A 12,820-nucleotide genomic window follows, 5' to 3' on the forward strand; every position below is an offset into this window, starting at 1 on the left:
CACAGTTCTGATACATGCCATAAAAACTCAGGTTTTAAAAACCTTGGGGCTAATAGGCAAGAAGACGAGTGCTGTGCTCTTTTCTCTGTGGATTGTTTTTCTGATAGAAATGTTTTTGTATTATGTGTCAGCACTAAGAAGGTGTTTGATTTACTAAAGGAAAAAGACTGGCAGTTTAATAGACAAAAAATTCATAGAATAGAATTCCCAAATGCTTTGTCAGTAAATAGTTAAATGCTGAGGAAAAACTATTGGCAGAAACTAGCTCTGGAGCATGAATTAATTTCTGATGCACTTCCAATGATTCTTGTGGTACTATATTAAGGATGAATTTGAACTTAAGATTAATCTCCTCTGAGACTGCTCAATTGTGAAGGGTTTTGAGATGCTCTAGAAGAAAAAACATTTCTTCCTGCTGAGAGGCAGAGCTCATCAGGACTCTTACGCAGAATAAATTTCATTTACCTTTTAGCCTGATGATGGGAAATATCCTGTTAGAGCAGCAGATCTGCTAACTTTGGGTGCAGGTTCCTGCTCAGGTCTAGCCATGAAGCCTTTGCTGTTGGATGGTGGGGCTGGAGGTGGTGAGGAGCTGGCAGGGAGGCCAGTACAGCCTCTTGTGTTGTTGGATAAGGAAATGGTCTTCAAGGAGATATAAGTGAGGCATTTGGGGGTCTCTTGCTATGGAGAAGGAAAGCTGGGGGAAGCTGATAGCATTCTTCAATGGAAAAAGGAGAGGAGGGACAAATCACAAGTGAGGTAAACATCATCAAGCTGCATGGAGATCATATTCTTGCTCAGTCTGTTCTAGCAAGCCAATTTGCTATAGACTTTATTCACTGTCTACTGCCAAAGCCAGTAAGATAAACAACTGGGTTGCCTCAAATCAGGGTACTAAAACAGAGGATGCTTGGTCTAAAATCAAACTGACTTATCACACCCGATAAATGTGAAAAGTCTGCCTTCCCAACCAACTCAATTGTCAGTAAAGACACAGTGAGTAACTGAGTAACTGGCACTGTGCTGCACTAGCATTCAGCTGATAAATTAATTAAATATGCATAAATAATCTGGTAGAATGGAAACAGAGCTAGAAACTGCCGTGATACCAGCAGTGTGTCATTCTTTGAAAAATAATCTCTCTGCTCCTTTGCTTCAGCTTTGCTCCCATATTTGTACTATTATCTTATGCTCCCATAGTTGTAACCTGTTATCTTCTGACATCAAAACCATTGGTATTTTTTTTATAATTAAAGATAATTTTTTTCCTGGTGAAGGTAATACAGGTTTATAAGTAAGCAAGTATACATTTTCGTCACCTTATTCACACAAGTAGTTGCATTTACTTGACTATGACCATTCTGATTAGTAGGATGAATCAGGGATTTGACAAAAAGATGGATATTTAAACGTCTGAGTCTGTTTCAGTCCTGGTAGTTCTGTTATATAGTAACTGTAAATTAAAATTCTGTTCTTCTATTAAACTTGTCCTAAAATCAGTGAGGTTATATGAAAACACAATGTGGTCCTTTTTTAGTTTGTGCATTCTGTCCCAAAACACCATATTGCACATTTTTAGGTGGGAAAATTCTCATATTATTGTTTTTGTTATAGTGGATACCTTTCTATTTAGAAGACCAAAATTAGATCCTTTGATATAACAACATTTTGCATATGAGAAATTCTAATACTGTCTGTATTGGTGTTAATGTTATAATGGTATTACTGAGTTGTACTGTTTTGATTAAAAAATTATGAGAACTACTTAATTTCTTAGCAGAATCTCACATGACCTCTCTTACTTGTTGAAAACAAGGAAAATAGGGCTTTAAAAGTTAAAAATAAGCAGAGTATAGATATATATGTATTTAAATGAAAAAGTATATTGTTTCCCAGGATACAGTTTAACACTAAGGAAGTAGCTCTTTTTGATTCAATACTTCTATAAAATCAGAGTGACTATTACAGAGTTCACTGTAAATCTGATGAACTATAAAAATCTAACAATTCTTTCTTCTAAGTCTGACATAAATCAATTGATGATTTTTGTTTTAAAGGCTAGCTGATAATTTCTATTTGTGTGGAGGATGCACTGTACCCTGTCGGCTGCTATATGAGCTGTATATTGAAACCTGCAATCCAGATTTCAAGATTCAAGTACATCCATCCACTTTTGGAAAGGTACAGAGTAGATAGGATATACAAGATAAGAAGTAGGGATGCCTAAAGAGAAAGTCTGATCATCAGCTGTACACACTGCATATTAAAAGACAGTAAATAACAGAGAAGAATGAATATGTAATGAATTATGCTTGTGCACTTTCTAATGTATTTCTGCTAAGCCTTCATGTAGATGCACTTGTACCAGAGGAAAGAGTATTGTTTGGCATGGAGTTTATTTTCTTCAGGGAACTGTGGTATGATACACTAGCAAAGATTTCTTTTGCCAATATATTTTTGAGAGTTTTACCGTTTTCTTTTTTTAACAGCAGAAAGTTACACAACTCATTCCAAGGAGATGACTCTTCTGTCTTTAAAAGATATCTTCAGTTGTTACATAATTTTATACTTTCCCTTTTCAGTATACTTGAGGAGATTTTGCTCCAAACATACTCTAAAAAGTTGTTACAGAATCATCCAAGCAAAACAAATGCAGATATAGAACTGAATCTCCTTCTAAGAGTTCCACTTTTCTATTACATAGAGGTTGATACAACCCATGGAACAATTAACACTTAGAAAGCCAAATTGCAATCAACACTCCTAGCTATTCAATCTTTCTTAACAAATTAAGGAAGATCGAAAGCCTTGTGATTATTTCTTATTCAAGACTTCTTATTCAGACTTCAGAACTTCCTATTTTTTACAACCAGCTTTCTATTAATTCTCATAGTAAGAGCTACTAAGCATTGTTTTAACACAAGCCCAAAATAATTTAAGTACAAGTTGTACCTGAAATCAATTTCATTTGTGTGGCTAACTCCATTCTAGGAATCATTTATCTCAATTCAGTTGAATCTAATTTTTTTATTTGGATAAGTTAAATAATTTCTGCTGAAAATCATTATTTGAGTGAGTGATGCGGTGTGATTTATTACCACAGCTTAATGGATCATCACCCATCAGCTAAGATTGTGGGTAGAGTTTGCCTGGCTCAGCATAGACATTGGCCATGAAGTTTGTCACCTTAAAAATCTCTAGGTAGCCACTGGAGAGAAATAAGTATTTACACTTTTCCTCACACTAAATGAGTCACCTCAGACAGCTCTGATGAAAGGGGCCTCAGAGCTGCCATTTGTTTTTTCCCATTGACTACTTAGTCTGCAGTGACTATCTTAGACTTCTCTGCCCTGTAGCCATGTAGATGAGGTTAATCCTATCCTGCCTGTACCCTTCCAGTGCCCCAGCACAGCTGAGTTACCACCTGTAGGCTAAGCTTTCGTGTGGTTTACCTGAATGTGTTTTAAGTTGGGACAGGCACAGATGAAGCACGAGTCTGGTCACATGGAAGAGCTGATGAGCCAGAGCTGCTGTGGGCTGGTGCTTGCAACTATTTGCTCACAGCCTCAAACAACCCAGTGCTTTGGTGTGCAAGTTAACACATCCCAAAGCAGCAAGCTGGGGTGCAGCTCCCCAGTGCCTTGAAATGGTCTGTCCTTCTGCAGCAAGAGAATGGACCTTGTAGCAAGAAGCCGAGGAGAGCAGGAACTGCTGCAATCCTGTTTTAACCTGAGTGTATGTGTAACCAGTTACCACAGCCTGTAATGGGCTGAGCTATTAATAATTTACCAAGCTGTAGTGACCTGACTGTGCTCCATGTGTGTGGACTGCAAGGGCTTTTGCAGTCCAGACCCATGTGGATTAAACTATGATGATTGAAGACACTAGTAATCTCATCTGCCCTATCCCTCTACCCAAATACATTGGTGTCTCTGTAAGAAATGGCAGCAGGAGGAAGGATATGTCTTGTGCCACAAAGGCCCCAGTTTCATAGGCTGTCCTTTTGAAAAAATGGGATTATGCTAAACTAACAATTTGAGAAAGGGAGCAGCTGGGGTGGGTGCATGCAGAAACATGCAATGAACAGGTCCATCATAAAAACTAGAGGTGCGTGTTGATGAGTCCTTTATCAGGCCTTTGGACCAACAACACAGTGTGCAGAGTCCAAGCTTTGTGCTGCTGCGTGGAGACTCTCCTCACTCCTCATTAAAGGGAGTAAACCCTCTTTTCCTGTTATGCTGGGAATATTAGAGTGTCCTGGGTTAGTCCTGCACCCAGGTGTCCTGAGTTAGTCTTTGTCTTCACAGGACAACTCATGCAGAATAACCATAGTGAGGTGGATTATTACCCTGACAGTATCTAATTACTCTGTAGAGCCCAACCTTGACAGATGCTGCATGGCCTCAGTCCACACCACCACAGTGGTCAAAAGGTTGCTTTGCAACTTGATGATTCAGGTCCTTTTAAGACAGATAAGTCTGACCCTATCTTGTCAGTACACCTTCCAAGACCAGGTGGGTAGGTAAAAACCCTTGTGTAAGTCCTTCTTAAATGAATAAGGCTTGAAGGTCTGGCAGAGTATGGGACCATCAGGGCACCTTCAAGTTCCTCCATCTGATTGATCCTGCCCTGGCTGCAGAGGGTCTCTTGTTGTGAGCATTATTTTCTAATGCAAATGATTAAAAAATTCCTACCTGAGAGAGGTAATCCCTTAAATTACTTAGCCTTGGATCTGCAAATGCCTGATTGAGTTTAGTTCAAGTAACCATTTGAGAGGTATGTAAGAACATGTATGAACCTGGAAATGATGAAAAACAAACAAAATTATTAAAAACCAAAACGTGTGCCAGATATATTTTTGCATCTTAGAATGAATTTGCCAAGTATCTTTAATTTTCTGTTTGTTTATGCAGCTTATTCAGTTAGTTTTCCCAGGCCTGGTGACAAGAAAACGGACCACAGCAGGGAGCATCAGGTATTGGGCTTGTGTCCTTTCTTTGAAAATGTTATTCGTATCTATGTTAATAAAATTTTTAAGTGTCTGACTTTTCAGCCCCAGCACTATAATATAGCAGCTGAATTGTTGGTTGCAAGTCTGTAATACAACACAAGATCCAGAGTAATTAATGGTGTAAACAAGGACATTAAAATAGAGTAATTCCATGAAAATCACCACATCAGATCTGCTTTGGTAAGGCATGAATTCCAGATTGGACTGCTTTTTAAAAGTGCTTCAATTTCTGTTGGCTATTAACAGCATGGTTTGCATGAAGCATCTGCCAGACATCACAGCCTTACTGAGAGCTCTTCAGACACTGCACCTCTAGGCCAGGAAAGACTGGCTCTGGGATACACAGGAGTAGCAGCCATGGTTAATGTCTATATTGTGCTTTTTGTCCTTGCACGCATTCATGGAGTGACCCAGCATATACTGGTGGTCAGGTGGAAATGCTATCCAGTTTCAAACCATTTAAATCAGACAACTTTATATTCGCCTTCTAAATGTCCTTTCTTTTCCCTTCCCTCTCTTCTAGAGCACAGAGAGCTTGCTTCCTTTTCATATCCAAAGTTATACTCACACGCTGAACATCCAGGCTAGAAAAAGAGATGTTTTAAGGTCATTGAGACTGAATAATTTTACAAGCATTTTGTGTAGCTGTCAAGTATGGGCTTTGAGAACAACATGCCCTTACTTGATCTGTGACTTGTCTCCACTAGTCTGGACTTGCCTATCAGCTTGAGCCAGGAGATCCTTTATTTTGGGAGTGCCTCACCTCAGACACTCCTAGGCTCCTCCTCACAGCAGACAAGGTTTGGGGTGGTGTTTGGTAGCCCCCATGCTCTCTTCCCATCAGCAGAAGTTACCTGCTCCTGGGTGCAGGTGGCCCCAAACCACGGCACTGCTCCCCTGGCTCCTGGTGGCCCAGCCTGGAGGAGCCAGCTGGGGGCACCTTGGTAGCAGAGATGGCTCTGTTGCTCACTGAGCTCAGAAAAATCTTAGAGAAGGTCTGGCAGTTTTATTGAGTTTTAGCTTGCCATGACACCAATGGGCCATCCAGTCACTGAGCTACAGTAAATGAGGAACAGCTACATTAAGTCCTTCAACTTCTGTGGGGATATGGGGACCTCTGTCTGCTACGAGCCTGGTTCCTGACTTCACTAACTGTCCTGTACAAATCTGAGGTGCTCCATTCACTGCCTTACGTTTAATTTCATTTAGGAGAGGGTATCATTGCAGGACAAAAACTGTTAAAAGGAATTTGTAAAAAGTTTGTGTAATTACTTTCTGTTTGGGAAAATAAGCATTCAACAGAATTGAAAAAACAAATATAGCTTTTTCTACTTGGTCTTTTCTTGGTTAAATAGAATGATCATCTGCTTTCAAAAGAGGGTTATGATTTATTTGCTGACTTGTTGCAAATCATACAGTTCATATTTTTTAATTTTTAGATATCATTATGATGGAATAGCTATCAAGAAGGAGTCTTCCTTTTATGCACGTTTTTGCTGTCTTCTGTATGAACAAAATTATCTCAGGTTTGTTTTTTTAAATGTTTTAATCAAAAAATACCACATGTCAGTCTATATGTTTTCTGTCCATGAAAATCTGTAAATCATCTGTTGAACACTTTCAGTAGCATTATATTTTTCTTCTCATTATATTTTTCTTCTCATTATAAACACTATGAAAGTGCTGTATCATTTTGCTGTGCCCTAATAGACAAGCTGCATTCTGGAAACAGACACTGCCTAATTAGACTGCCTAAAATTGGACATTTTAGCCCTGTAGATCTGAAGAGCAGGAACTCATGCTGAACCTAAAATAAGAGCTTAATATGTTGAGACTCTAAATGGGAGCTCAAAAAACCCATATTGAAATGGCTTCTTGACATTCTGTCACCTTCCTCATTAAACAGTAGGCTGAAGAAAGGTATTAAAGTATAAATAAATGACTGTGCTGTTTTGAAGAGCCCTACAAACAATCATGTTATCTGGGGTTTTTACTACTTGAAGCAGTACTTCAAAAATACTTAATTCACTTGATTTTAAAATATCAGATTTTAAAATCACCTCTTGTAAGAGAACATCAATATGAAAATGTCTAAGGCAAGTAAAAATGGATTGCAAAACTTAAAAGCCTAAAATAAATGTAAGATACTATGGTAGGTTAAAGGGTAGACAGGAGCATGTTGTGGGCAGGAGAGGAAGAATTCTCATGGTTGAGCACATGGTTCAGATAAAAAAACCACAGGCTGGAATTTCTTCCTAGAAAAAAAAAAAAAAATGGAAGGGCGGGGAAATGCTGCCATTCTGCAACAATTTTACACTCCTTTACACTGAAGAAAAAAAAATTAGGTGCAGAATATGCCTTGGACTTTGAAGACCAGGCTCATATTCTTATTCTCCTACAGTCTTGTACATTACTTTAGTGTGTATATGGGTAAATTCTGTAATTAGGTTTCCATTCTTTTATACTGAGATACGGCATTATTCTATGGCATGAATGCTAGGGGCATACAAGTCAGCTTATAAGGACCCAGATATCTGGTGATGCTGAAATTGTTTCAGTGATATTTTATATAATATTTACTTAATTAAGTGCATGCTTTGGAAGAACATGGAAAAACTGCAGCCATAGGTTTGTTGCCTTTCCTCACAAGTTTTATGGCAGGTAATGTTGCAGAAGTCCATAAAGGGATGAGGGTAAATGTTGTGGCAGGACAGAGGATCAGGTTCTGTAGATGATCGACTGGCAGTCTTCTGTTGTGAGACTAAACAAATTATTCATAGGAAATTTGAGGCTGGTTTCCCATGTCACACTGAAGTGATATCCTTCACTTCCTCTGGACCCAGTATACCCAGAACAGGCCTAAGGTTTGACATCCACAATGAGAAAAGGTCTTGTCAACTGTTTAAGGGATATTGCAGGTCTCTGGCTAAGTCTCTGCTGGTCTTTTCAGGGAAAGAAAGGTGTTTCCCTGCAGCATCACTTAAAAATAGCAATCTTGATGGGCATAAAAGGAAAGCTGATGTTTCTGGTCATATGAGAGCTGAGAGAAAGCAGAATGATTTGAATTGTTGCTCTTTTTTCCTCCCAGTGTAGAAACATGAGGAAAAAAATTTCTAAAGTAGAAGGAACCAAAGAAGCAATATCAGCTGAGTTTGGGGCAGGTGCAGAAAGCAGGACTTTAGCCACTGCTGGGAGACAGACACACCACATATGCCACACCACTAGAAGCCAGCATAGCTTCCATCTTTGGCCCTCCTCACAGAAATGAGCCATTTCCTCTATGGACTGGGGAACACCCTGTAGGTCATGCTCAGCCATGTGGGAGCTGCTGCCCTGGCTGCTGCAGGCTCCTCCTGCTTCTCCACCAGCTGCAGAGGTGGCTGCCCAGACTCCTACTCCTAAAAACTATATTTAATTTGGCCAAGCCGAGGAATAGGATGTGCATTCCAGGGAAAGAACTGACATCAACCAGCCACCTACTGATCTTGATATTGGTTCTTAAGATAAACACCTGTCCTATTGAGAAATGTTGAGAGTTGTCATTCTTCAGCTTGGAGAAGACTCCAGCGAAAGCTTATAAGCACCTTCCAGTACCTAAAGGGAGCCAAGACTCCAGCGAAAGCTTATAAGCACCTTCCAGTACCTAAAGGGAGCCAACAGAAGAGCTGGGGAAAGACTTTGTACTGAAAGAGGGTAGGCCTTGATTGGATATTAGGAAGAAATTCTTTGCAGTTAGGGTGGTGAGACACTGGAACAGGGTGCCCTGAGAAGCTGTGGATCCTTATCCTTGGAATTGGATGGAGGTCTGAGCAACCTGCCCTAGTGGAAGGTGTCACTGTCCATGGCAGTGGAGTTGGACTGGATAACCCTTGATGGTCGCTTACAAACCAAACTACTCTATTATTCTATAACTTTTCAGATTTAGGAAAAAAAAATCAAAATATAAAGATCATATTCAGACAAAGATCATCTTCCTAGCTGCAGTAGAAAAGTCCCTTAACTACAAAATTGTCTTGTCTGATGCTTCCTTTATTGATGACAACTTTAAGAAAAGACTAAGATGTTGAGTGAAGCCAGACAGCTGAAATTAGAACAGCTTCCATGCCAAATGCAGCTACATGTCCCTGTCCCAAGCCAACATGCAGGCCCACAACACCTGGGCAGATGGGTGTCACAATTACTTCTTAGTATCTCACATAGCACAGCAGGAGGAAACAGAGAGAAAGCAGTAGAAAAGCACAGAACAAAGCCAGAGAAGGATGAATAGCACAACTCTGAAAGAAATAATTAGGTCACATACTAAAAAAGCATCTGCTTCAACCAAATAAGTGAGTTAGTTGCCATTTGTGTGGAGTTTTGTAATTTTTTTGCAATTAAGTCATGAAAGAAATAACTCATCTTTACTGTCCAATCAGTAGGGTTCAGTACTTTTTGAAATCACTGTTAATTTTTCATGATCCAGTAAAACTGATAAAGTCAGCAATGGAAAAGTCTAGATTGTTTTTTACTTTAAAAATTGAAAATTTGAAAAAGTAATTAAAAAGTTTAAACTTTTTTTTTTACCTGCAAGAAGAAATTGTGTTTTCATATAAGTAATCACATATATAAACACAAGCAGGGTATCTGACCTATAATCCCAGTTTTTGAGAGTGTATTTGTGTGGAAATTTCCAAATCAGAGTGAAGAAGATTTTTAATGTACCATTTCAGTGCAGTCCAGTGCCAGTCTGTTGTCCAGACCCCTTTAATGGGATAACTTCCCTGGCTTGTTGCCCTTCCCTCAGGCAGAGGCCAGGGATATCTGTTTCGGTAGTGAAGGTGTCCTGAATAACTACTGCGCCCTCCCATGCCTGAATAGAATCCAACATGCAGATGCTTTTTCTGTCACACCTACCAGAGAGGAAAAGTGGATCCCTGAGCCCAGCTGAGAGATCACAGCATCCATCCAGCCTGTGGGTTGGCAAAGAAAAGAATGGTTTCAAAACTATGAACCACTCTTTCTAAAAACTGACATGGTGCTGGTAATGAGGAACTAGGCTTCTGGCAGCTTGGGGATCTATGCTCGTTGGTGTCACAGAAATTGCAGTAAGATTAAAATGGTTTGTCTTTAAATACAACAAATGCGTTTGCCTTTTGATGGTGAGTGGGACCTCGGATGTGTCAGGGTTGGAACATATTCTCACAAGGAGTGATGAGAATGGTCTTACACAGCACCTGTGAATAGGTTCATTTAGAAATCTTCAATTCTTTGACGATATGTGTACCACAGCTCTGATGATGGTGCTATGAAAATGGTGTAAATACATGCAACTGTAGTCAATGAGGTCTCCAAATATAATACAGACATGAGGGAATATGGTATTTACTGATTTGCATTACAATAGAATATGTTCCTTCTCAGAATGGGAGCTTTGAGGACTGTAGTAATTTCCGTGGATAGTGGGGACAAGAAACTTTGCAGACCTGAGATGTTCTAGAGACACATGGCTTTATTACAAGGATCGTGGGTAAAGAGGACTTTGCTTTCAGCCACCAGCCTTGGCTGAAGCAAAGCCCTAAAGAGAGAATGGGGAGAGAGAGATAGAAGAGAGAGTAGGGGGAAAAAGGAGAGAGGCAAGAGAGTTCAGGCGAAGAAGAGAGAACCAGAGAAGAGCGATCACCTTGTTACAATACATTATATCTCTTTTTGTGTTGAATATTCTAATTTACAGTGACCAACCCGTGCAAGATACAAAACCTACAAACTTTGCATGCAGCCTATAAGAACTACTACATTACCATGTCATTTTATATTCTAAACTCTATAGACCACTTTTCTTATCTGTTTTTTCCCTGATGCCTTGGCAGGGTGGAAAGGCAACATTCTTGAGTCTTTTGTTTTCCCGTCTTTCAACTTATCTCCAGCTAATCACTGTCTTCCTGCCTAGCATGCCTACATCTCAAAACTGGCTTTCATTTCTATTTCACTCGCAGGTTTTACATCTGCAGTATTTCTTACCATACAATCATATCCATAAGTCCTTCCTGTCCCATCTTTCCCAACATCGGACAAGCTCTCCCTAAAACGGTACCTGGTCTGGCTCAGAGCACAGCAGTGTTTAAAAAATGTAATTTGGTTCTAAAAAAATTGGTTTTTTGATTCTAGTAATAGGCAAGGTTTAGGCTCCTGACTGGCTAGTGAAGCAAACCTATTATTTTTTCATTAAAAAGAAATTGATTTTGCTTCTAGCAAATTAACTTTTCTAATCTCTGTGTAATCTGGCAGTCAACAGCATGTGCATTCACCACCTTCCTGCCTTTAATTTTTCTTTTGTCCTTCCCATTTGCATCTCTGTTATTCTTTATTTCATCCCCTTTGTTGTATTCCCCATTTTAGTTTTAGTTCTTACCCTATAGCATTGCCCAAACTCTGCAAGAGATATGGTGAAACTCCTTGTGATTTTTTTGTTATCCATTTTCCCCTTCTCCCACCCACCTCCTCTTTTGTGTGTTCTGTCTTTACCCAGGCACTGCTCTTCGGAGGAAGTGAGCATCTCTGATGTGCAGCCAAGCACCAGGTGAGTCCCAGCCCCCTTTGCTAACAGTGGGAGCACATAGAACTGTTTGTTAGTGCTCTATAAGTATTTGCACTTGAACGTCACTGAGCTCCTGGCTGGCTGCTGGGGCACAGAGGACTCCTTGTATCTCCTCCACGTCCCTGTGTCAGGGGAGTGGGGAGCCAGGCTGCCGAGGGAACCAGCACACTGGAGGCGAGCGGTGCTGATACATGTTGCCATAGTAGCAGCAGCAGAAGATACAGCTGACCGCCTTCTCAGGGAGAGCAGGAGCTGGAAAATATTCATTAAGTTGATTTCACAGGTTTTAGAAATCTGCAGGAAGCCCCTATTTGAAAGAACTGTTATGAAACATCTCTACTTACATGCATTTGCTTTGTCCAGTCACCACTTTTAAAATGTTCAGGGGAAAGAGTCACCAGCACTAGCAAACACGCTCAGCATGAATGTTGTTCCCTTGTCTTGGGCAGCCAAATTGGTTGTTTTGCTGGAGCACAGCCTTCATGGCACAGAGTAGGGCAGAGGGAAAGGTGGCAAGGGCCAGTCCTGTGGATGGCAGAGAGTGGAGAGGAGGCATTTTTAGTGGCTGGAGTTTACAGGCAGATAAATTGTTACATTTTTTCCTCTGTCCCTTCAGGACATATGGTGGTGTCCTGGTTTGTAATGCATCACAGCAGTGAAACCCAGTAGCCAGGATCTGGTTAGATAGCCTGCCACCCTTCCAAACTGCCTTCACAGACAGTGAGCAGGTGTCAGCAGCAGATGTAGGCTTGACTGGAGACATCCAATTTTTGCAGCATGTCCCTTTTACTAGCAGCATTGCCTCTCCCTCTGCTGCCATTAGCCTCAACAAAACAGGCAGGGAGAGAGCTAGGAAAAAGTACAGCAAGAAAGCAGCCTGTTATGCCTGCTTTCAGCAACAAGCCAGTGGTCAAGCCTTTGCAGGTCCAAGTAGATTCTGACTGTGTGCAACATCCTGGCCAACTTGCAAAGTAAATGGGAAGCAGTCAGAAACAATATATCATCTAAACTTATGTGTGATGTAGAAAATGTAATAACTGTGAAACCTAAGCAAAAGGATTATAATGCTTTTGATATTTTCATATTTGTAATATTTATTACCATTCCAAACAAACTGCAGCTATAAATACTAACCCACAGTTCTGGTGCAAGAAGTTCAAAGACATTGCACTGTTAAATGATCAGCTGTCATTAATATGAATGTTTCAGTTTCATCTTAAAATTCAGAAGTTGGT

Source organism: Zosterops lateralis (assembly GCF_965231275.1).
Source record: "Zosterops lateralis genome assembly, chromosome: 2".
NCBI classification, from domain to species: domain Eukaryota; kingdom Metazoa; phylum Chordata; class Aves; order Passeriformes; family Zosteropidae; genus Zosterops; species Zosterops lateralis.